This window comes from Felis catus, chromosome B3 (assembly GCF_018350175.1).
Source record: "Felis catus isolate Fca126 chromosome B3, F.catus_Fca126_mat1.0, whole genome shotgun sequence".
Lineage (NCBI taxonomy): Eukaryota > Metazoa > Chordata > Mammalia > Carnivora > Felidae > Felis > Felis catus.
The window spans coordinates 12,151,632-12,173,717 of NC_058373.1; the positions used below are offsets into that span (position 1 = coordinate 12,151,632).

At 46.8% G+C, this 22,086-nt stretch overlaps 1 long non-coding RNA gene across 4 annotated transcripts in view; it reads left to right on the top strand.

Moving 5' to 3' along the window:
- The window catches only part of LOC111560784, a 148,346-nt gene extending 126,399 nt beyond the window's left edge, over positions 1-21,947 (top strand). For 2 of the 4 annotated variants that reach the window (XR_006598881.1, XR_002742791.2), the window contains one exon: positions 16,634-21,573. This is a non-coding gene — a long non-coding RNA (uncharacterized LOC111560784). The other 2 variants (XR_006598883.1, XR_006598882.1) reach the window with 2 other exon arrangements.
- The last annotated feature ends 139 nt before the right edge of the window (positions 21,948-22,086 follow it).

The following is a 22,086-nucleotide window of genomic DNA, read 5'->3' on the forward strand; positions in this document are numbered from 1 at the left end:
TGTGGGGCTTAAACCCACAGACCGTGAGATCATGATCCTGAGCGGAGGTTGGATGATCAACCGACTGAGTCACCCAGGCGCCCCCAATTCTGAAGTTTTAAAGATGAGTTTTAAGCTTGAATTCGGTATGTACTACAATCTCTATGTGTTAGTTGCAAATTCAAGCATCTCAGAAGAAATGCCGATGATTCCGGGTCAAGACCGCCTCCCTCTCTCCCTCTCTGTCTCCTGAGAGAGGACACGTTTCTATACCTCCCTTTAGTGTCCTGACAGGCCCGTGAGGAGTGGGGTGTGTGGGGAGAGCTGTAGGCCTGGCTAGTGTTTGTGTGGGCAGCTCAGGGTCTGCAGGTGAATGTGGCCAGTTCATTTCCCATGAGTACCCGCATGTTAGGAGGCCTTAGAGACTTGTTGATGACACTGGAAAACTGCTATTCTTAGTGGCAAACTGTCATCCAGCCCTTTTGAAAAAGGAGAGAAACCACTCAGCCAGGATCTAAAAATACTTAGGGATGGACAACCAGCTCCAGCCAGAGTTGGGCCTGGAGCCTGGTTTGGGGAGAACTGAGTAGGCAAAGGTACCTACTTTGCCTGTTAAAGCATATCAGTGGGACTCTGCAAGACCACAGAAGCCACAGCTTAAACAAACAAACAAAAACCCAAACGCTTTTCTGTCTCTATGGCCTTTTAGTTATTATTTATTATAATTAACAATAAAGTTTGTCAATACCTCACGGTGAGAATAGTAATGAGAAAAACTGCTTACGGGGTATTTCCAATATGGCGGACGTTGTCCTAAGCCATTACGGACATTATTTGACTGAGCCCCCCAGTACCACTGTGGGGTGGACAGTATTATTATTGCCATTTACCAATGAGGAAACTGGGTCTCTCTGGTTAGCCTGGAGACAGAATCTAATATATGGAATGGCCTGGAATTGGCCTTTAATTTCCACCTCTCCTTTTTGGCAGTTGTGAGGTGTTTGCTATTGTTTTCCTAGCCGTTGCATAAGCTGCTCCCTTTCAACATCCCCAGGGAAAACCTTGGTTGCTGGACCTCTTGGGAAGAATGCTTGGCAGTGACTTGACTTTGGGTGTCTTTGCGGAATTTATGCCTCATAGTCAGTTGAGCACAATGGTCTGGCTTAATGAAGCCTGTTTCAGTTTGCATATAGTGATGATGCTCCCCTTCCGCCGGCCAGAAAGCAAGAGGCAACTGTCAGCCCTGTTGCTTGTGGGTTGGCTTAGTGTCGGAAGTCACCATTTCCTGCGGGTATGTTTATAGGCTTTATCTTTATTTGAGCCAATTAGTTTTCCCCTCCTGCATGCTGTAGCATGGTGGAAGCCTCCAAGGCTTTAGGGCGAAGTTGACATGGGTTCAGTTCTAGCTCATCAGAGTCCCCATGTGACAGCCGTTGTGTAGGCATGCTCATTTCTTTCCTTCTGCATTTCTATTTCAGAGGGTGTCTGGGAGGGACAGAGATGAGGACGGGGTGGGTCTCAGGCTGCCATCTTTGACTGGGAGCCTGTGCCTTCCCAATCTGTTTACGTCTGCTTGGTTCTGGTATTTTTTATTCATAATTTCTGCTTTATGGTTTCCTCGCAGCCACATCAAATTCTCCGTGGAAGGGGTTGGGCACCGATTAATAAATACATACCCCAAACACACACAAAAATGGCAACCATGGTTCCTGAGTTTGAAAAAGCTGCCTGCCACATCAGTGCTTCTTTTCTAGCAGGCAAGGGGAGGGGGGAGGGAAACAAGGGAGAAATCCTTTGCAGATGCTGATGGTATTACTAAGTCAAAGTCTCCAAGGAAGACCCTTCTCAGTGCCTCAGTGTGAAAAGGAGCAAAGGAGAGAAGACATCAAAAAACAAGATGGAGGCACTGATGTGGCAGATGGCGTCCTGTTTGGACCACCTTCTCCCTGCTGCCTTTCTGCCTTGTTCTGGGGTGTGGTCTGTTGACAGTGACTTCAGTTGATTCACCCTGTGTTCTTTTGGATTACATTTCGCCTAGAGGAAACTGACTTAGAGTAATCAATGGCCATTCTCTGCAAATCAGCACAGATGAATTCTTCATTAGCCCCTTCCCTCACTGGGGACCCATCAGCAGACCCTAACAACTGGGATCAGCCCATCAGGGAGGTGTTGGAGCTGCGAGGAGAGGGCATATTTTCCTAGGGTGCAATTACGATGCACACTTCAGGGCTTCCCTCTGTGGAATGCACACTTCTCCCTGAATTTCACCATCCATAAATGCCTCTTTGGACAGGATCTCACCTGCTTTGACTTCTCGCTTCTCAGAACTGTTAATAAACTAACTGCTTCAAAGGTGGGTCCTAGGTAATGGCTGGGCAGAAGAGGGCGGAGGCTAGGCAAGCCTGTTCTTCTGGAAGAAAGGGGCACAGGGCAGACAAAGCAAGCTTTCTGAAGTGTTGGCTAAAAGGGAAAGAAAGAATGCAGACATGTTTCATAACCCCCAGATGTGTCAGCCACCATAGAAAATGATCGTTTCTGGGTGGCTTTCAGAGTTTCTTTCCCAAGAAGTAGGAGAGAGAAAGTCTCCAAAATAAAAAAGAAGCTAATCTTAAATGGTTTATGTATCTACGGACCTCTTTCTTATAGCAACCCATAGGGCCACAACATAGAAAGCACTGATTAATTCAGGACGTTTAGGCAACTTACCGATGTTAGAATAGTTGGAACTATGCACACGGTGATCATTCAACATATCTATTCTCTTAGCATCTTCAGGTGTCTTCCGTGGAAGGACATAAGACAAGGCCAATGGGGAAGAAATGTGAGAGCCAGTGATGACTCTGGTACTTTTCTTGCATCCTGCGTCACTGTATTCCTCCTCCCCCTGTCCCCCCCCCTTCCCTTCTCCCCCTTCCCTGCCCCCTCCTCCCCTCTCCCTTCCCCCTCACCCCTTCCTCTCCTCCCTTCCCCCTTCTTTTTGTCTTTTTATTTTATTCGAATGCTCAAACCATGTTCCTTCTTTCATTACACTTTCTGCCCCCTCTCCATCTCTTGTTTTCTTTGCTCTTACTTCCATCTGAGAAGACATTTAAAATCAGATTCAAACATCTTGGAGGAAGTTTGTTTACACTTGGCACGTTGTTGCTTCCTATGTCTTAGACAAAAGAAAAGAAGGCTTTAAAATGTCATAAAATGTCTGGGAAGGTTTTCTGGATGTCAAGTAGCTGTTTCCTCACACCATGTGAATGAGTTCAGTGTAGAAGAATCAGAAATAGATTAAATTTCACTGAAAATCCACATGTGTCGGTAAAATATGCCCGGAGCCAAACCTGATCTGGGATCAAAAGAGAATTCTTACATGTTGGGGGAAGGTGGAAAAGTCCAGAGGCAACTGGGTGTATCTGCTCAGTCTTCACCAGGACTCTTGGGGTCACATGTCCCTCCTGGGATGACCCAGGCCAACCCCTGTTCAAAAAGGGATAAGCCAGAAGCGTAGGCCAGGAGGACTTAGGGACACCAGTGCCGGCCCTCTTCTCCTACACGGTGTGCAAAGGAGAAGGAGCCTGTGTCTGGGAACATTCTGGTCCCATTGGCAGGAGCAGCCCTAGGGCAGATGCATTCTTCCAAGTGTCCAGCCTAGTGCCATTAAATGGTTGAGGAATAGAGCCAGTCCTAGTTGTTGTTATTCTAGGATCTCAGAGAATTCTCCTGGTGGTCCCACCATCTGTGTGGAGCCCAAGCCAGGAGGAGCCTGGCAGTTGACTTCCATGCCTTTCTCTCTGCCTTCTTTCCCATTTCTTTGGTCGACTGTACTTACCAGAGGTCCCGGGGATCATCCTAGCTCCCATCCTCTCCACCGCCGCTCCTCTAGCCCAGGCCACCATCATCTCTCCCCAGATTTCAGGTTCCCCCCCCCCCCCCATCAGCCTCGCTGGCCTCTAGTACATTTGCCACAAGGCTCGTGAGACGAGGTTTTTAGAGCTCACACCAGCTCCCACCACCTCCAGCTCGAACCCCTTCAGGGGCTGCTTCGCTGCCTGCAGATTCTTTATATGATGTGCGTGGACCTTCATGATTTGGGCCCCTGCCTGCTTTTCGATCTCTGGACAACCTGTGCCTACCCCCTCGTTCCCACCGCCTCCCTGGGCCCCACCCCACCCCACAACGTGCTGTAATCATTTTGAACCACGTCCGGCCGCTCGCTAGCTGTGGGACCTTGGGAAAGTCAGTTGACCTCCCCGTGCCTCAGTTTCTTTCTTTGTAAAGTGGAGATAATAGGAGCACCCGCCCAAAGTTGTTGAGGATAAGCTAATTAACACAGGTGCCGTGCTTTGATCAGGGCCAGGCATGGACCATGCCGCCTTCTCTTGTGTCTTTGTATGTACAGGCTGCGTGTCTTGAACTTCCTCTTACTTTGTCTCGCTCCCTTCTGTTCGCTCTTGTGGTCTCAGCTGATCGTAACCCAGAAACCCACGTCCTCAACTGGGCCAGGATCCCCAGCAGCAGAGTGATCACCACTTCGGTAACAAGGGTCGCAGTCCGTGTTATGTCTTGACCATCTGCGTCCTCGCTGTCCCGGACCGGATCGAAAGCTCTTTGAGGGCAGGGACCATTTCTCAGGCACCTTGTGGCCCCTCGATAAATATTTGCTGACGTAAAGAGCAGAAGTGGCTTAGAGGGAGAGACTGAGCCTCCAGGTGGATGCCCGTCGGCTCTGGGAGGGTCATATTGCTTTTCACAAATGCATAAACGATTATCCTCTCTTCACGAGCCAAAGGCAAGACAAATTTGCCAAAGAGGCATTTAGCAAAAGCCATTTTGATCTCTAAAGATGTTCCCGGTTCTGGAACTCAGAATGACCTCACACTTGAAAATGTCATCGTAAGGTTGCCGGACTGATTATGTTTGCTTTTTGGCTCTTGCCTCTTACCACCACCCCCCCCCCCACCCCGCCCCCAGCCCACCCTGCCTCAGCTGGTGTTCCCCCAGCGCACTTGAACTTCAGCTAGAATGCCATGCTCGCTGTACTCCAACGTAGCCCGAGTTTCTCCCGAAAGCAGCTGGGAAAAGGCACTTTACATTTGGGTCTCATGCAGATGTGACTGAACACAGGGTGGTGTCCCTGGGAGGAGGCTGCTTCTGTCACCCGGGGCCAGCCCAGCCGTGGCAGCATTCGACATGGCTGAAGGATTCCGTCACTGCAGCTGGCGTGGCTCATTAAAATGCGTGGGCTTGCTGGGGACTGGTATTTCCGTATCGCTGCTGCTCCCAGGGCCGTGGAAAGATTCCGGTGGGTCTTTTCCAATGTGTCTGATTTGTTCGTGGTCACAGGAGTTGGAGAGCAGAGGAGAGCGTGTCACACAGAGGGGCGCTGTTCAAAAATTTGCCTCTGGAACCTCCTTCTGGGGCCGTGTAATCTCTTACCTGTCCTCAACCTGTAGGATTTAAAAGAAAAACCTGTTTGGTCATTTGCGCACGTTACGCGTCACAGACATTGAATTTAAGAATGTTTAGACTTTGTTTTCACGTCTGATAAGTGACACGGGCTTTTTAATTTACTTTAAATTAATTATGCAAAAAAAAAAAAACAAACCCACCATGATTTGTCAACAAATACACTCACAGATGACATAGTTTATCATACCTGGTTGGGAAACACAGGGTTCAAATGCAGATGGAAACTTAATTATGTTTTAGCACTAAAGATAGGCAGGACCTGTGTTTGTGACCTCTGTTTGGACTTCCTGCATCTTGACTTAAGAAAAAGTCAACTGGATAATTAGTGGGAGTTTGAGTCTTATATCTAAGGGTTGACAGAAAAGAGGAGACGAGGGCAAATTTAGAGATTAGGCTCAGAGAGACGTAGGAGGGAATTGGCAGAATTATCATTTTTAGGCTCCCTGTGTGGAAGGCAGAGCCTCTGAGAAGGTTCATTCCCTTGGAGTGTGGGCTGGACCTTGTGACTTACTTCTAATGCAGAGATGGGATCTCACTTCCAAGGTTAGGTTGTAAAGGACTGTCACTTCTCTTTGCCCCCCCCTCTTTTTCTTCTCACCCTTGCTCATGCCAATGAAACTACCCACCATACTGTAAGGAAGCCTTCACCCCCCCCTCCCCCCGCCATCCTCCAAGGTGGCCCACAGCCCATGGCTGGCGGAGAACTGAGGCCTTCAGTCCAATGTCCTGTGAGGAGCCGGATCCTACTCACAGTCACAGAGTGAACTGGGACGTGGATCGCTTCGCTGTTGAGACTTTCAATGACCAGTGAGCACCTTAACTGCAGCTGAATTGGCCAGATACCTGAGTCTCGCAAATAATGTGAGATAAGCAGGGTTTTGTTTTAATCCATTTGGGTTTGGGGCTACTTGTTATGCTGCAGTAGACAATTCATATACCATGCCGCTTCCTTGGTGAATTTCAACATCACTCTTCCTTATGCTTCCTTCTCTTTAACCAGTGGGTAAACGTTGAGGGGTACCTGGCAGCTAGTCCGGGCAGCTGAGCAGCAAATCACATAAGGGTCTGAACCAGGAGTATGCTCGTGTGCTTTCTCAAACAATTACACTAAAAATGCACAAAGAGGCGCTGACATAGCTTCACTTGGTTTAAAGAGAAAACATGTTGGGGCGCCTGGGTGGCTCAGTCGGTTGAGCGTCCGACTTCGGCTCAGGTCATGATCTCATGGCTCGTGGATTCAAGCCCCTTGTTGGGCTCAGTGCTGACAGCTCAGAGCCTGGAGCCTGCTTCAGATTCTGTGTCTCCCTCTCTCTGCCCCTCCCCTGCTCACGCTCTGTCTCTGTCTGTCTCAAAAATAAACATTAAAAAAAAATAAAATAAAGAGAAAACATGTTTATCTCCTTGCTTAATTTATTAAAATTTTTTTGCTGTTTGTTTATTATTTTGAAAGAGAGAGAGACAGAGCGTGAGTAGACAGAGTGTGAGCAGGGGGAGGGGCAGAGAGAGAGAGGGAGACACAGAATTGGAAGCAGGCTCCAGGCTCTGAGCTGTCAGCACAGAGCCCGGGGTGGGGCTTGAATGCACGGGCTGTGAGATCATGACCTGAGCTGAAGTTGGTCGCTTAACCGACTGAGCCACCCAGGCATCCCTTTCCTTGCTTAATTGCAAAAAGGATGCCTTTGTCACCTTTCATGATGTGAACCTGGATGATGGCCGAGGGGGAAAGAAAAGAAGCATCCAGCTGGCAGCCAGGAAAAGAGATCGCGCATGATCCCGTGGATCCCGTGGGAGGTTTTGATAGGCCAGGACTGGCATGGCAAATATCCCCTCTGGTCGCCTTTGGTGAGCAGAATTCAGTCACGTGGCTACAGAACACTGTGAAGGAGGCTGGAAAACACTGGCTAGGGCTGTGCCCAGCCAGGAGGAGACAGGTGTTTGGTAACACATCGCATTGTCTGCCAAAGCGATTAACTCTGGACTCTACTGGGTGAAGTTTAATTGAGCACCTAGGATGTGCAGACACCAGACTCAGCATTACAGATACAAACAAGGGAGAAGAGTGTAGATCTCATTCTCAAAGACGGCACCGTCTCGCTGGAGGAGTCTGCTGAGGAGATGTGGTCTGGAAACAAAGTCTTACGCCAGCTTCCACCGTTCCCATGTGAAACACAGTGGCAGCTACAGGGTGTTCTGTTCATGGGCTGAACCATCCAAGTTCATCCTGGGGAAGTGTTATCCCCAAAGCGGGGCGGGGGCGGGGGGTGGCACAAAACCACTCATCTCAAGACACTCTCTGTTGGGAATTGTGTACACGACAAAACCCTTGCTTGCCCTGGTGGAATGTTTGCGACCATGACCTTCCAGGTGGCATATGTGGGAGGCGATTTGGCCAGTGTTCCAAAACTCCAGCAACCTCTACTTGCCGGAATAACATTCTCGAAGATGGGATTCAGTGTTTCTGCCAAGAAGTGGGAAGTCAGAGTGTAAAGGAACAAGCTGTTTGAGCAGAATTTGGGACTGTAGACTAAAGCCAAAAATATGCACAACATGTGGCAAAGCAGTGTGCTCCTGGCTCATGCCCTGGGGGGGGATGTCTTTGATCCTGTACATCGTTTGCAGGGCCATCGCGAATAGTGCAAAAATGGCAACAGGACCGATGTCCCTCAATGGCGGAGCAAATTACGGTACAGCCACGCAGGGGAATATTATATGGTGGTGAATGTGGTAAATTATAGCCTCGTGCATCAACATGAGTAAATCTAAGACATAATGCTTGGTGTAGGGGCGCCTGGGTGGCTCAGTCAGTTAAGCATTCGACTTTGGCTCAGGTCATGGTCTCAGGGTTCATGGGTTCAAGCCCCACATCGGGCTCCGTGCTGACAGCTCAGAGCCTGGAGCTGCTTCAGATTCTGCGTCTCCCTCTCTCTCTGCCCCTCCCCCACTTGTGCTCTGTCTCTCTGTCTCTCTCTCAAAAATAAACAAACATTAAAAAATTATAATGCTGGGTGTAAAACGCGAGTCATAGAGGAATATATTAGGATGATTTCCTTTACGTGAAGTTCAAAAACAAAGGAAACAATTTATTGGTATTTATTGGTATAGGTATGTGTAGGTAGTGATTCGTGCTAGCACTCTCCTATGTTCTGGGGGGCACGGGAGAGGCATGGAGAGATCAGTCTGTTTGCCTGTTTCTGAACTTTTACCTTCAGAAAACTAAACTTCCGTGGCCCTCCTGCCCCTCCTGTCAAGCCCTGCATTATAGTAAAGTCCCAGAGGGACAGTGGAAGGGAGACAGATTAAAAAGACAGAGACAGATAGGAAGAGATGTGTGTGTGTGTGTGTGTGTGTGTGTGTGTGTGTGCGTGTGCATGTGTGTGTGTAGGATAGTATGCTGCCCCTCCTGTCAAGCCCTGCATTATAGTATGGTCCCAGTCAAAGAAAGTCCCAGAGGGACAGTGGAAGGGAGACAGATTAAAGAGACAGAGACAGATAGGAAGAGATGTGTGTGTGTGTGTGTGTGTGTGTGTGTGTGTGTGTAGGATAGTATGGTTTGAGAATGGAAGAGAGATCCAGGTTTTCTGGCCCTACCTACACATTAAAAAAATGCATATGCGGGGGCGCCTGGGTGGCTCAGTCAGTTGAGCATCCGATTCTTGGTTTCAGCTCAGGTCAGGTTCCCCTTTTGCAAACTAGGAATGTAAAGCTCAGGAAGCTTCAGGAACTTACCGCAGGTCATTGTTGTGGGGATGGGAATTGGGTGTTTAGCCTCAAAATGTATGGGTGCGGAAGTCCAGAGAACGTGCTTGCAAAAATCTAGCCAAGAATACCTTCATCTCAACCGTTGCCCCTTTGAGTACCGTCATCTTGCCCTGTAAACCCCCTTCCCCACTTTAATTTAAGTATTTTGGGGGGCGCCTGGGTGGCTCAGTCATTAAGCTTCTGACTTTGGGTCAGGTCATGGTCTCATTGTTCGTGAGTTTGAGTCCCACATCAGGTGAGCTCGAGCCCCACTTCAGGCAAAAACACGAGCCCTGCTTCGGGCGAGCCCCGTTTCTCTTTCTCTCTCTCTGTCCCTCGCTCACTTGTGCCCTCTCTCTCTCTCTCAAAAAAAAACAAAAGAGAAAAGAAAAGAAAAATATTTTTTGCTACAGGGTGCAGCGGTTAGAGTGCAAATAAAGCATTAGCAGCGTTCTCCTTGCATTGGTTCTGGAGGCCCGTGCCTCTGAGCAGGTGGCTTGGTGCTCGCAGATGTGGCTGAACTTGCACATCTGGCAAGCATTAGTTGGTGGGCAGAACATGTTATTACACAGCCCTAATGAAATTTGGGTCCTGCTGCATTTTAATAAACCATCCAAAGAAGCAGGACTCCTGGCATTTTGTTGGCAGCAAGGGCCTGGAAGAAATAGAAAAATTTCTACCATCGTGATGGATTAGGTTGTTTTCATCTTGTACAAAGTTGCGCACAGTTGAAAGGTTGGACAAGATAGCTCTTGATTTAATGAAACTCGTGTCTGACTGGTACGTAAATTATGCAGGAGAGCAGCAGAAAAATCTGAGTGTGCTTTTATTAGCTCGGTCCCTATTGTGGTTTAACTTGGATTGAGAAACTTTTTTTTTTTAATCTGCGTATGTAAATGGCTGCACAGTTGGAACATTTCCTTGAAGGAATATTCTAGTAGGAGACTGAGTTTTGGTAATGGGCGTTTCTGCTTTAGCTCTTGCCACGTTCGTCCTGGCAATTGTACTGCTCTGTTTTGTGCTTGGTAATCCACGAGTCCTGTCCCTTTTGTGCTCACACCCAAGGGTCCTATTCCTTTCTTTTTTTTTTTTTTTTTTTTAACTTTATTTATTTATTTAATTTTTTTTTATGTTTATTTATTTTTGAGAGAGACAGAGACAGAATGCGAGTGGGTTAGGGGCAGAGAGAGAGAGAGAGGGAGACACGGAATCGGAAGCAGGCTCCAGGCTCTGACCTGTCAGCACAGAGCCCGACGCGGGGCTCGAACTCACGGGCCGCGAAATCATGACCTGAGCCGAAGTCGGGCGCTCAACCGACTGAGCCACCCAGGCATCCCTTATTTATTTATTTTGAGGGAGAACATGCACATGTGCAGGAGAGGGGCAGAGAGAGAAAGAGAGGGAGAGAGAGAATCCCACACAGGCTCCACACTGTTAGCACAGAGCCGGATGTGGCGCTTGATCCCATGAACTGTGAGATCATGACTTGAGCCAAAATCAAGAGTCAGATGCTTAACTGACTGAGCCACCCAGGTGGCCCGCAAGGGTCCTATTTCTATATCATGCGGGGCTTTTTGTTTGACTTGTGAGCCTGTGGGATGCCTTCCTCATCCTTATCCATCCATCCCATATAGGAAGTAGAATTTCCTCTTTCCCCACCAACCAATAAGCTAGCTAATTCAAATGGGGGAGGACAACTCAGTCAGGTGGAGCCAGCTGCATTCTATCTCCTGGGAATATGAATTTCGAAGATAATAGTAGTAAATAATGTAGTTCAACAAACATTCCTGGTTCTCCTTCTGAACATGTGGTAGGGCTGCATTTCTTATATTCGTTGTGCTTGGATAGAGCCTTTGAAGAGTTATAACCAAAGAGCTGTGAGCAGAAGCAACGCAGGTTACTTCAAGGACATAAAAGACCCTCAGAAACCTTTTTCCCTTTGGCATGGCGATCCTCTGGGGCTCCACAGCAGCTGTGATGAGTAGAGCCCATGCCAATATACCACAGACTATAAAATAAGTGAGAAATGAAACTTTGTTTTCCTACAGCTACTCAATGGGCTTGTTTGTTACTGCAGCATCATCTAGCTTTTACTGACAGATACACAGAGAAGGGAGAATAAAATATGGGTAACCAAGAAAAAGAAGAGTAATCAAAGAGAGCTCCTTTTATGTCTCTCTGCGGGAATGCACTTGGGAGTTGTATAGGCACTTGGGAGTTGTGGTTGTCTATTCACACACTAGATAGCCTTATGAGTCTGGTTTCTTTCACTGAGCATAAGGCATTTGTGATTGTATATATAATTTGAGAGAGAGAGAGAGAGAGAGAGAGAGAAAGAGAGAGAGAGACAGAGAGAGAGAGTGTGTGTGAGCAAAGGAGAGGGGCAGAGGGAGAGAGAGTGAATCCCAAGCAGACTCTGTGCTCAGCACAGAGCCCAATGCGGGGCTTGATCCCACGACCCCTGGGATCGTGACCAGAGCCGAAATCAAGAGTTGGATACTCATCCTGACTGAGCCATCCAGGCACCCCTATTTGTGATTTATATATATGTTGTTGCATATAAAAGTAGTTTGTTTCTTTTTATTGCTAATTTGGAATAAGTAGCAGAGGAAGCTACCCCACAGGAGCCTCACAGTCTTTGCCCTGTCAAATTTTCTACCCTAACCGTTTGCAACCCCAAGATAGCACTGATGCTTTATCTTGCCGTTGGTAAAATTTATATATATATATATATATATATATATATATATATATATATATTTTTTTTTTTTTTTTTTTTTTTTAACTAGGAATCCAGAGGCTTCCAGATCATCCATGGAGCACTGGACAGGATCCATCATTTCCAGGATGATCATGAGGTTTAGTTAACATTATGAGTGTATGTCTCAAACTGCAGTACATGTACTCAGGTCAAGGGTTATTTGAAGCTCCCAGTGTATGTTCCTGGAGCACTTGACTTAAATATTTAGAATAAATGCTTAATATCTTTTTTATTAAAAAATTGTAATTTGAAAGTATAACATAGGGGCACGTGGGTGGCTCTGGTTAAGTGTCCAACTTCGGTTCAGGTCATGATCTCATGGATCCTGAGTTAGAACCCCTCATTGGGCTCTATGCTTCAGTGTGGAACCTGCTTGGGATTCTCTCTCTCTTCCTCTCTCTCTGCCCCTCCCCCACTTGCACCTTCTCTCTTAAAATAAATACACTCAAAAAAAAAAAAGAAGTACACATATAGAAAAGTACACAAATCAGAAGGGTTTTCACCGAGTTTTCAAAAACTGAACACACCCTTATAGCATAAAACTCAAATCAAGAAACAGTTACTACTCTCTCAAGAGTCACCACTCTTGAGAGTCCTTCTGACGTTGAGGATTTTTTTTTAAATTTTTTAACATTTATTTATTATTGAGAGAAAGAGAGAGATACACACAGAGCATGAGCAGGGGAGGGGCAGACACAGAATCTGAAGAAGACTTCAGGCTCCGAGCTGTCAGCACAGAGCCTGATGCGGGGCTTGAGCTCACAAACTGTGAGATCATGACATGAACCGAAGTCAGTCGCTCAACCGACTGAGCCACCCAGCCACCCCGAGGATTTGTTTTGACTGTGTGTGTACTTTATATGAATGAAATCGGGCAGTAAATATCCTTTAGTGTCCACTTACGCTCAGCATTGATGGTGTGATCTGTCCATGTTTTGAGTGTAGCTTAGTTTGTCCTCATTGTCTTACAGTATCGCACTCTGTGACTTGTCCCACATTTTACTGGGCCACTCTACACTTGGTGCACCTGTGGGTAGCTTTCTGGGTTTTGGCCACAACACAGTGCTGCTCTGAGCATTACAAAGCCTACATTTTGGTGAATATATGTAAGCATTTCTCTGGGCATCTAGATCTAGGAGTGAAAATGCTGACTTGTAAGGTAACTATGACCAAACAGGTTTCCCAAGGGGCGTTTTTTTATTCTTAAAACAATTTACATACAGTACGTTTATATGGATGTACAACAGTTGATTTATTCATTTATATCACAAAGGGCACTGTGGTTGATAACTTTTGGTGATTATGAGTAATGCTGTCACAAACATTTGTATTTTTTTAATGTTTATTTATTTTGGGGGGGGGTGAGGAGCAGAGAGAGAGGGAGAGAGAGAATCTGCTCTGTCAGTATAGAACTGTCAGTTCAGAGCGGGGCTCGAACTCACGAACCAGGAGATCATAACCTGAGCTGAAATCAAGAGTCAGACACTTAACTGACTGAGCCACCCAGGTGCCCCAGTTGTCGTTTCTTTAGGATAAACGCCTAGGGTGTGGGATCGCGGAGTAATATAGGAAGCACGTATTTCACTTTGTAAGATAGTGTTTTCCAGAGTGGCCATACACACTGCCTTTCCACCAGCAATCTATGATTTCAGCTACACCAAATCCTCATGAGCAATTGGTAGCGTTAATTTTCAACTTAAAAAAAAAATTCAGCCATTATTTTAATGTGATAGTGGTATCTCTTGTAATAATTTGCATTTCCTTAATGACTAATGATCTTGAGCATCTTTTTTAAAAACTTTTTTTAATTCTTATTTATTTTTTGAGAGAGAGAGAGAGACAGAGCATGAGTGAGGGAGGGGCAGAGAGAGAGGGAGACACAGAATCTGAAGCAGGCTCCAGGCTCTGAGCTGTCAGCACAGAGCCCAACGTGGGGCTTGAACTCACAAACCGCAAGATCATGACCTGAGCTGAAGTCAGACGCTCAACCGACCGAGCCACTCAGGTGTCCCTTGAGCATCTTTTCATGTGCTTATTTTTTATTTTTATATCTCCTTTGGTGGAGAATATTCAAGTCTTCTGCCCATTTTTATATTTGACTGTTTCCTTCTTCTTGTATTTTCAGAGGTTGTAAATACAGTCCGGACACGAGTCCTTTTTCAGGTATATGTAACATGTTTTCTTCCCGTATATAACTTGTATTTTCATTCTCTTAAGGCTGTCTTGGATGAAGTCCAATTTGTTGATTTCTTTCTTTTATTCATCATGATCTTGGTGTCAAACCTAAAAAGTCTTGTGTTATGCAAGGTCACAAAAATGTTCTCCCAAGTTTTCCTCCAAAGTTTTGTAATTTTATGTCTCACGTGAACTCTATTATCCATTATTCACTCAAAAGAGTGAATTTTTATATATAGAAGTCATAGATCAAAGTTCTCATTCTTTCTTTCTTGGCATATGGATGTCTATTTCTTTTAGGACCGTTGGTTGAAAAGAATGTCCTTTCTCCATTTTTAACCTTTGTAAAACAATCCACTGACTAGATTTGTGTAGTCTTATATCTGTACTTTTCAGTCTGTTCCATTCTTTAATATTTTATTAATTTTGCTAATACACATCCTGATTATTATAGATACACAGTAACTTTGCATTTTTTCTCACAGTGAATTTTTTTTTTTTTTAATTTTTTTTTTCAACGTTTATTTATTTTTGGGACAGAGAGAGACAGAGCATGAACGGGGGAGGGGCAGAGAGAGAGGGAGACACAGAATCGGAAACAGGCTCCAGGCTCTGAGCCATCAGCCCAGAGCCCGACGCGGGGCTTGAACTCACGGACCGCGAGATCGTGACCTGGCTGAAGTCGGACGCTTAGCCGACTGCGCCACCCAGGCGCCCCACTCACAGTGAATTTTTAAGTTGACTAGTGTGAATCCTCTAGGCTTTTTGTTTTTCAAAATTGTTTTCACTATTCTAGCTCATTTTTCCTTTCCATATAAATTTTATTTTATGTATTTTTAAAAGTTTATGTTGAGAGAGAGAGAGAGAGAGCGTGTACATGCATAAGCTGGGAGGGGCAGAAAGAGGGAGAGAGAGAATCCCAAGCAGGCTCTGTGCTGTTAGCAAGGAGCCTGATGCGGGGCTTGAACTCACAAACTATGAGATCATGACCCGAGCCGAAATCAGGAGTTGGACGGTTAGCCAACTGAGCCACTCAGGGACCCCCATATAAATTTTAGGATCAGCTTGTCTAAATACATAAGAAAATCCTTCTGGGATTTTTATCGTGGTTATATTTAAATCTATAAGGTCAATTTGGGGAATATTGATAATTTCACTGCTGAGTCTTCTAAGACTTTGTATCATGCAACCTTGATAAACTCAGTAGTTATGGCAACTCTTCTGTATTCCCTGACATTTTCTTTATCAGTCTGGCTGGAAGTATATCAGTTTTACTGAGCTTGTCAAAGAAACACTATTTAGTTTCATTGGTTTTCTGTATTGATTTTCTGTTTTCAATATTATTGATTTTGTTCTTCTCTTTGTTATTTCCTTCATTTGCTTATTTTGGGTTTATCTTGCTCTTCTTTGTCTAAGTTTATGAGATGGAAAGTTAATAATGTACGACCTTTCTTCCATACACACACACACACACACACACACACACACACATATATATATATAATCAATGCTATACTTTTTCCTGTATACACTGCTTTAACTGCATCCCAGATTTTTTTTTTAATGTTTACCTATTCTTGAGAGAGAGAGGGAGAGAGAGAGCCAGAGTGTGAGCAGGGGAGGGGTTAGAGAGAGGGGGGGCACACAGGATCTGAAGCAGGCTCCAGGCTCGGAGCTGTCAGCACAGAGCCTGATGCTGGGCTTGAACTCACGGACTGCGAGATCAGGACCTGAGCTGAAGTCACATGCTTAATCGACTTAGCGACCCAGGCATCCCTGCATCCCTGAATTTTGATCTGTTGTAATTTCATTAAAAAATGTTTTTTAATATTTATTCATTTTTTTGGGGGGGGGAGGAGCAGAGGGGGGGTGGGTGGGGAGAGAGAGGGAGCCACAGAATCTGAAGCAGGCTCCAGGCTCTGAGCTGTGAGCACAGAGCTCAATGCGGCCTCAAACTCACAAGCTGTGAGTTCATGACCTGAGCTGAAGTCGGACACTTATCCGACTGAGACATCCAGGTGCGCCCCAATTGTTATAATTTCATTTTTAACTCAGTTCAAACTATTTTCTAATTCTCCTTGAGATTTTCTCCTTTGTCTCAAGGATAATTCTGAAGTGTGCTGTTGAATTTCCAAGTATTTGGGGGACTTTCCGCGTACCTTTATGATATTGTTTCTACTTTATTTCCTTTATGGTCAGTAGAACATATTTTGTATGATGTGAATTAGCGAAAATTACAGATAGTTCCTAAATACACCTTGCCCTCATGTACAGCCTTCCCCACCACCAACATCGAGCACCAGAGTGGTACATTTGTTACGGCCAACGAACCTATGTCGACACGTCATTATCACTAAAAGTCCATGGTTTACATTAGGGCTCCCTCTTGGTGTACATATGGGTTTTGACAAATAGATGAAATGTACCCACCATGCTAGTGCCGGAATAGATCCTGTGTGTATTAGTTCGTTTGCCAAATGTGAGTCGCACTATTTTGACCCTCTGCATTTACATCCTTTCCAGGGGCAAGTTTGGGACCTGAGTGACCATCTGGACCTTCGTTCATTTCTCAGAGCCTTTGGTATGTTGCTTGAGGTCCGTCCCACGCGTACACGGTTAGAGACGGCATACAGGTGCGTCCACCCCTTTCTGTGATCTATTTCTGAAAGCTCCATCCACTCCATGACTCCCCCGAGACCCCCAGGTCTCTGGATTCCCTTTCTTGCTCCTGGAGCTAGGAAGGTGAGGTTTTAGCTTCTCAGCATGGTTGTGCATTTCCTGTGACCGGGTCTGGCTCCGAAGTGTAGCATCAAGAGGGAAGGGAGAAAACGACACCATCAGGATTCCCTCTTGCCTTTTCATCCTCCTGGTCACAAAGCAGGATGTTCTGTCAGTCGTAGGCACGTTTACGGCTGCTGCCAATGCCATCACAAGCATACAGCTTTGGGACATTTGCCCGGGCAGGACACACAGAGAAAGAAAAGAAAAACAACAACAACCAGGGGGGGCTCCTCACTCTGTTCTCTGGCCATAAAGAGGTGGCTTCTCTTGGGCCTTTTCCCCTTGGCGACCGCTGAGCGATTCTGGGACTTGACCTTTCTCCCAAGTGTAAGCCGGGGGATACGGGAGCGAAGAAGCAACTGGGGGAACTCATGGCCCCGTCCATGACTCTGAGGGTCGACCCTCCCTCCATCCGCCTGCTATGGTTTCCTTTTTAGACTGCTGACTGTGTTATGCATCCCGTCCGGGGTTCTTAGTTGTAATCACTGGGAGAGAGAGAGTGGTGTGCATGTTCCCTCTTAACCAGGGCCACAAGGCTGCTTGATGTCCAACTGGAAGGGGCCTTTTAGACTTATTTCCATGTGAAAACATGCCGAGTAAGACTGCAAGATTAGCGCGAACATTCCAGATACGGCTCACGTCTTTGAGAGCGTTTAGGCTCGTAGGGGGCTGCGTCCCCTCCGTTCCGAGAGAAGACAAGACGAAAAGAGGGTGCTCTCGCTGGTACAGACCCCACGGCTCCCTGTGGGATCCACTAGCCTTTCAGAAGGCTGCGGGCCCCCTTTCCTCATAAAGACTTTTCTTCAGAGATTCTCTGCCTCTCTCCTTTTCCCTGATGCCTGGTCCCGTCGGAAGTTCCACCCAGACTTAACCAGTCCTGGAAAACAGCAGAAAGTACCCCTGCCTGCATGGAACATGGCATCTGGTGGGACCTTTCCTCTCTCCGGCATAACTGTCGGAGAGACAGATGTCAGCGGGAACTTCATCTCCCTGACGTCTTTGCCCCGGGCTTGAAGAGCATCTCTTGCCGTAACAGTGTATTCAAGTTATGTTTTCAGATGCGATTTCTTGGGGGAAAATGTCGTTTTGTTGTACAGATGCTTCTTGTTGGAGAACAGGGACGAGGTAGGGGATGCTAAGGGCTGACAGGTGCACCCTCGGGGCGGAGGTGGGAGTGATGGCCCCCTGATGACTTGGCGCTGAGACCCAGTAAGGGCAGAGGGAAAGGAAGGGAGAGAGCAAAGGAGACAGGGAAGATAAGGCGGCAGAGGACTCCCGGAGGCTGACTCTGTAGGGACCGAATGAAACACAAAATAGCGAACACTTTGCCTTGTATTGGTGACCAGCCGCCAGGGAGCACGTAGTACCCGATGACCTTCACGAGCAGCCCATGTACCTGGAAGCGGAGTAGGTTTTCCAGGAGTGAAGAATTGCCTCGTTTTCGTTCTCATCTTGTTGAATGTTGTTGATGGGCGAGGTGAAGAGACACCCGTACCTCTTCTCAAGCTACTCTCGGCTTCTGAATATTACAGGCAAGTCTTTGCCTGTTGTTTTCTTTTTTATGCCCGGTGGTCTAGGGCTCGGAAAGACCCTGCCAACTCCACGGCCTGCTGCTGCTCCCGGAACCTTGCCCTGGAAGGTGACCACGGCAACGGGCACCTCGATTCCTGCGGTCATTTCCGTGAGACGGCTACTTCTGAGCACTGGGGCTGTAATTTGAAATCAGATAATCTTAGGTGTTGGACCTTTGGCTGCCTTTAATATCTGGTGCCATTTTGTGGACTCTCCTAATGGTAGAATTCAAGGTTTGTCTCAAGTTTCTATCTGTTGCTTGCCCCACATCGGCTCATTGTGACTGTTTAAAAGCTGCCATTTCTGTTCTTATCTTTAGATGTCAAAGGATGCCTTGCCCTCAGCTCTCCATTTGCTGTGTCCTCTCTTTCTCTGCCTTCAGACCGTTAGCATCACTTGCACTTGGGTCATGTAGAAAGCCACATGCGTGGGAGGAGCTGGTGTTGTGAAGACAAGAGAAAGAAAAGCCCACCCTTCTTTTGTTCAGTGGTTCTTGTTGTGGAAACACTTGTCCTGAAAGCTGCCAAGAAACAAAAATGGCGGGGGGAGAAGACAGGAGACGGGGAGGAGGCTGATCCCCTGAACAATACAGGAAAATGGTCAGCCACAGGAGAAGGAAAGGAATAAAAAAATTCCTGGGGTGTGGAATTTGTGGGGGGAGGGGACCGACCCAGATGTGGTTGGCTGGGGTAAGCCTCAGGGAAGCAGGAAGGGATGGAGGGAATTTTCCACAGTCAACAACGGGCCTTCTTGTGAGGGGTGAAGTAGGGATTACCTGGTTTATTGCCCAGGTCTCTGGGTTTAGTGGTGGTCGGCAAGAAGGAAAGATCAGTTATAGACCTTAAATGGGGGTTTCTTAGTCTTGGCTGAAGACTTGACTAACTTGGGGAACTGAAAACAATTCCTGGGCTCTACTCCCAGACCAGTGCTTCTTGAACTCTACTGTGCATTAGAATGATCTGAAACTCTTGTTGAAATACAGATTCTGGTGAGTTAGGTCACAGGTAGGGCTGAAATCCCGTACGTCGAACAAGCACCCGTTGATGCTGTTGCTGCTGGCTCAAGCATCATACTTTGAGCAGCAAGGATCCAGAACAATTAAATCATAATCTCTTGGGGGTGGGTCCCAGCCATGGATGTTTTTAAAATTCCCCAGACTTTCAGGGTTGAGACCCATTGCTCTGGAGCCTAATAAAAGAAAAGAATGCAAGGACTTGGAGGGGCGGCCATGATGAAAGTTGGCCTTTCTGTGAGGATGTGGCAGATAGAGAGTGAGTTAGAAGGATCTGGCAGCTGGCTTGGAGGAGTCACAGATAATTCATCACAGCAGGTGGCAGTGGCTTCAGGGTACTTGTGGGTTCAAGGTACTCTCAGCTAAGTCCGCGTCAAGGACTTCTGACACGAGTGTGTCTCTTGGTGGTGGGAGAGTGAGTCACGAAGCTTCCTGAGTTCTGGTCCTATTACTCGGGTTCTTTTTTAGAGACAACCCCAAGGGCTTTTTTTTTTTTAAACTTCAAAGACTTCACCTCAATCCTCAAAATGGCCCTGTCAGGTCTCAGTCGTATGTTTGGAGTGGTTTTTACCTGATGGAAGAAGAAACCATATCCAGAGCTGTCAACTTAGAACTTAGACTCGAAGCAGAATTGAAATGAAAACACTTTGGAGGGAGAAGGAAATAAAGACAAAACTGAAAACTGAACAGATATGGCTATTTGGGGGGTCATTTTGTAGCCCATCAAATGTCCACCTAACTTCTTGGTCTGTTCATCTATTTCCGGGCTGCTATTGGCCTTGCACACCTATTGCTTTCTTCAAGCGATTGAAACAACTGGCTTGGATATTATTTGACTTGCTGCGTGGGCCCTACTGTCCCTCCTCTGGAAGCCAGAATTTACCCGCCTTGCAGCATATCCTCGGGCCCTATAACTCATTCTGATTTTGATTGCCCTGTCGTTCTGTGACTTTGGATAATAGGCCATTATTCTAGGAATTGCCATTATATTCTATTAATAAGAGCCGGGAGAATTTATAACAGCAAAACGTGAAAAGATTTGCAAGTGGAGCCCTCGTATGTCTTGTAAAATACGACTCCGTCGGCCATCCCACGTGATGGATGAAGACAGCGCACGCTTCCTTCCTGCTTCCCTCCCTGAGCGGCCAGACCTTGGTCCTGGTGACCTTTGACCGAGCCTGGCTCGGGGCCTCCCTGAAGGGGACGTGTGTGGGATGGGCGTGTGACACACAGGACTTCGAGTGGCGTGGCCACTCACACCTGCTGCTGGGATCATGGTCAAAACTCCAAACAAGGGCCTCTGAAGGAGAAGGCTGTAGACATCTCTCAATATTTTTCATGGCGTTGCCCCTGATGATCCAGAAAATAGCTGCTTCTCATCACAGACGTCTTTGGGACGTCGTGAAAAGGGAAGCGTTAAAGCCATGTGCTATTTAGAGGCAATCCCAAAGCTCACATGTTGGCACATTTCCTCTCGGTTTATATTCTTGTGAAGCTTTTTTTCTTTATATGGTTACGTTCATTCTATCTACACGATTCTGTAGGCTCTTCTGCTTCGTATGGCATTGCACGAACCCAAATCATTAACCCTTCCCAACTAGCATTTTAGGCAGCTGCGTCAGTGTGCTAGCATCTAGTCAAGTAATGCTTTACTTACCCCTGTGCATAGTCGCCATCTGTCAGGAGGGACCTGTTCCCCGAAAGCACTGTGCTCGGGGAAACTCCCATCAGTCACCCGGGTCAGACTCCGGCTCTAGATTTGTGGCCAAATCCCGCATGTAGTTGTGGGTAACATGGGACTCGTATAATTAGTGATGCCGAGTGGCTGTATTTTTGAAAGAAGATCATTGCCATGAGGCATCGGCACACAGTAAGTGCTTTTTAAATCCGAACAAATCCATGGCACCAGAATTGTGTCTTCGCGTTTGCTGTTCCCTCTATGTGGAACGCTCCCCCACCCTGGGAATCTGCTTAGAAATGTACTTCGGTTTTCTGTATTAGAAAAGCTTCTCAGGACACTCAATACACAGAGGTAATGACCCCCTCGTTCCTACTTCTGCTTTGCTTTTTGTCGTAAACCTTACCACCACCTGGTATGTTATCTGCAGATTTATCCAGCTATGGCCTGTCTCTCCACTCCAGAGTGGGAGTGCCATGACAGCAGTGGACTTGAGGACTTTGCTTGCTGCTGTATCCCCAGCATCCAGGATGCTGCCGGCCTGTAGTAAGTGCTCAATAAACAGATGTGTAATGAATGAATACGTTGCTCGGGCACGGAGGGTGAAAATGCAAACTCTGGGCCTCACACAAGCCTTGTCTCTGGGAACATGAGTCCCAAATCTGTTTTTAAGATCCACCCCCAGCCTCAGTCGGTTAAGCGTCCGACTTCGGCTCAGGTCATGATCTCGTGGTTCGTGGGTTCGAGCCCCGCCTCAGGCTCTGTGCTGGCAGCTCGGAGCCTGGAGCCTGCTTCGGATTCTGTGTCTCCCTCTTTCTCTGACCCTACCCTGCTCTCACTCTGTCTCTCTCTCTCTCTCTCTCTCTCTCTCTCCTTTCTCTCTCTCAAAAAAAAAAATTGAATGTCCACCCCCAGAGGTGTTTCTGCCCTCTG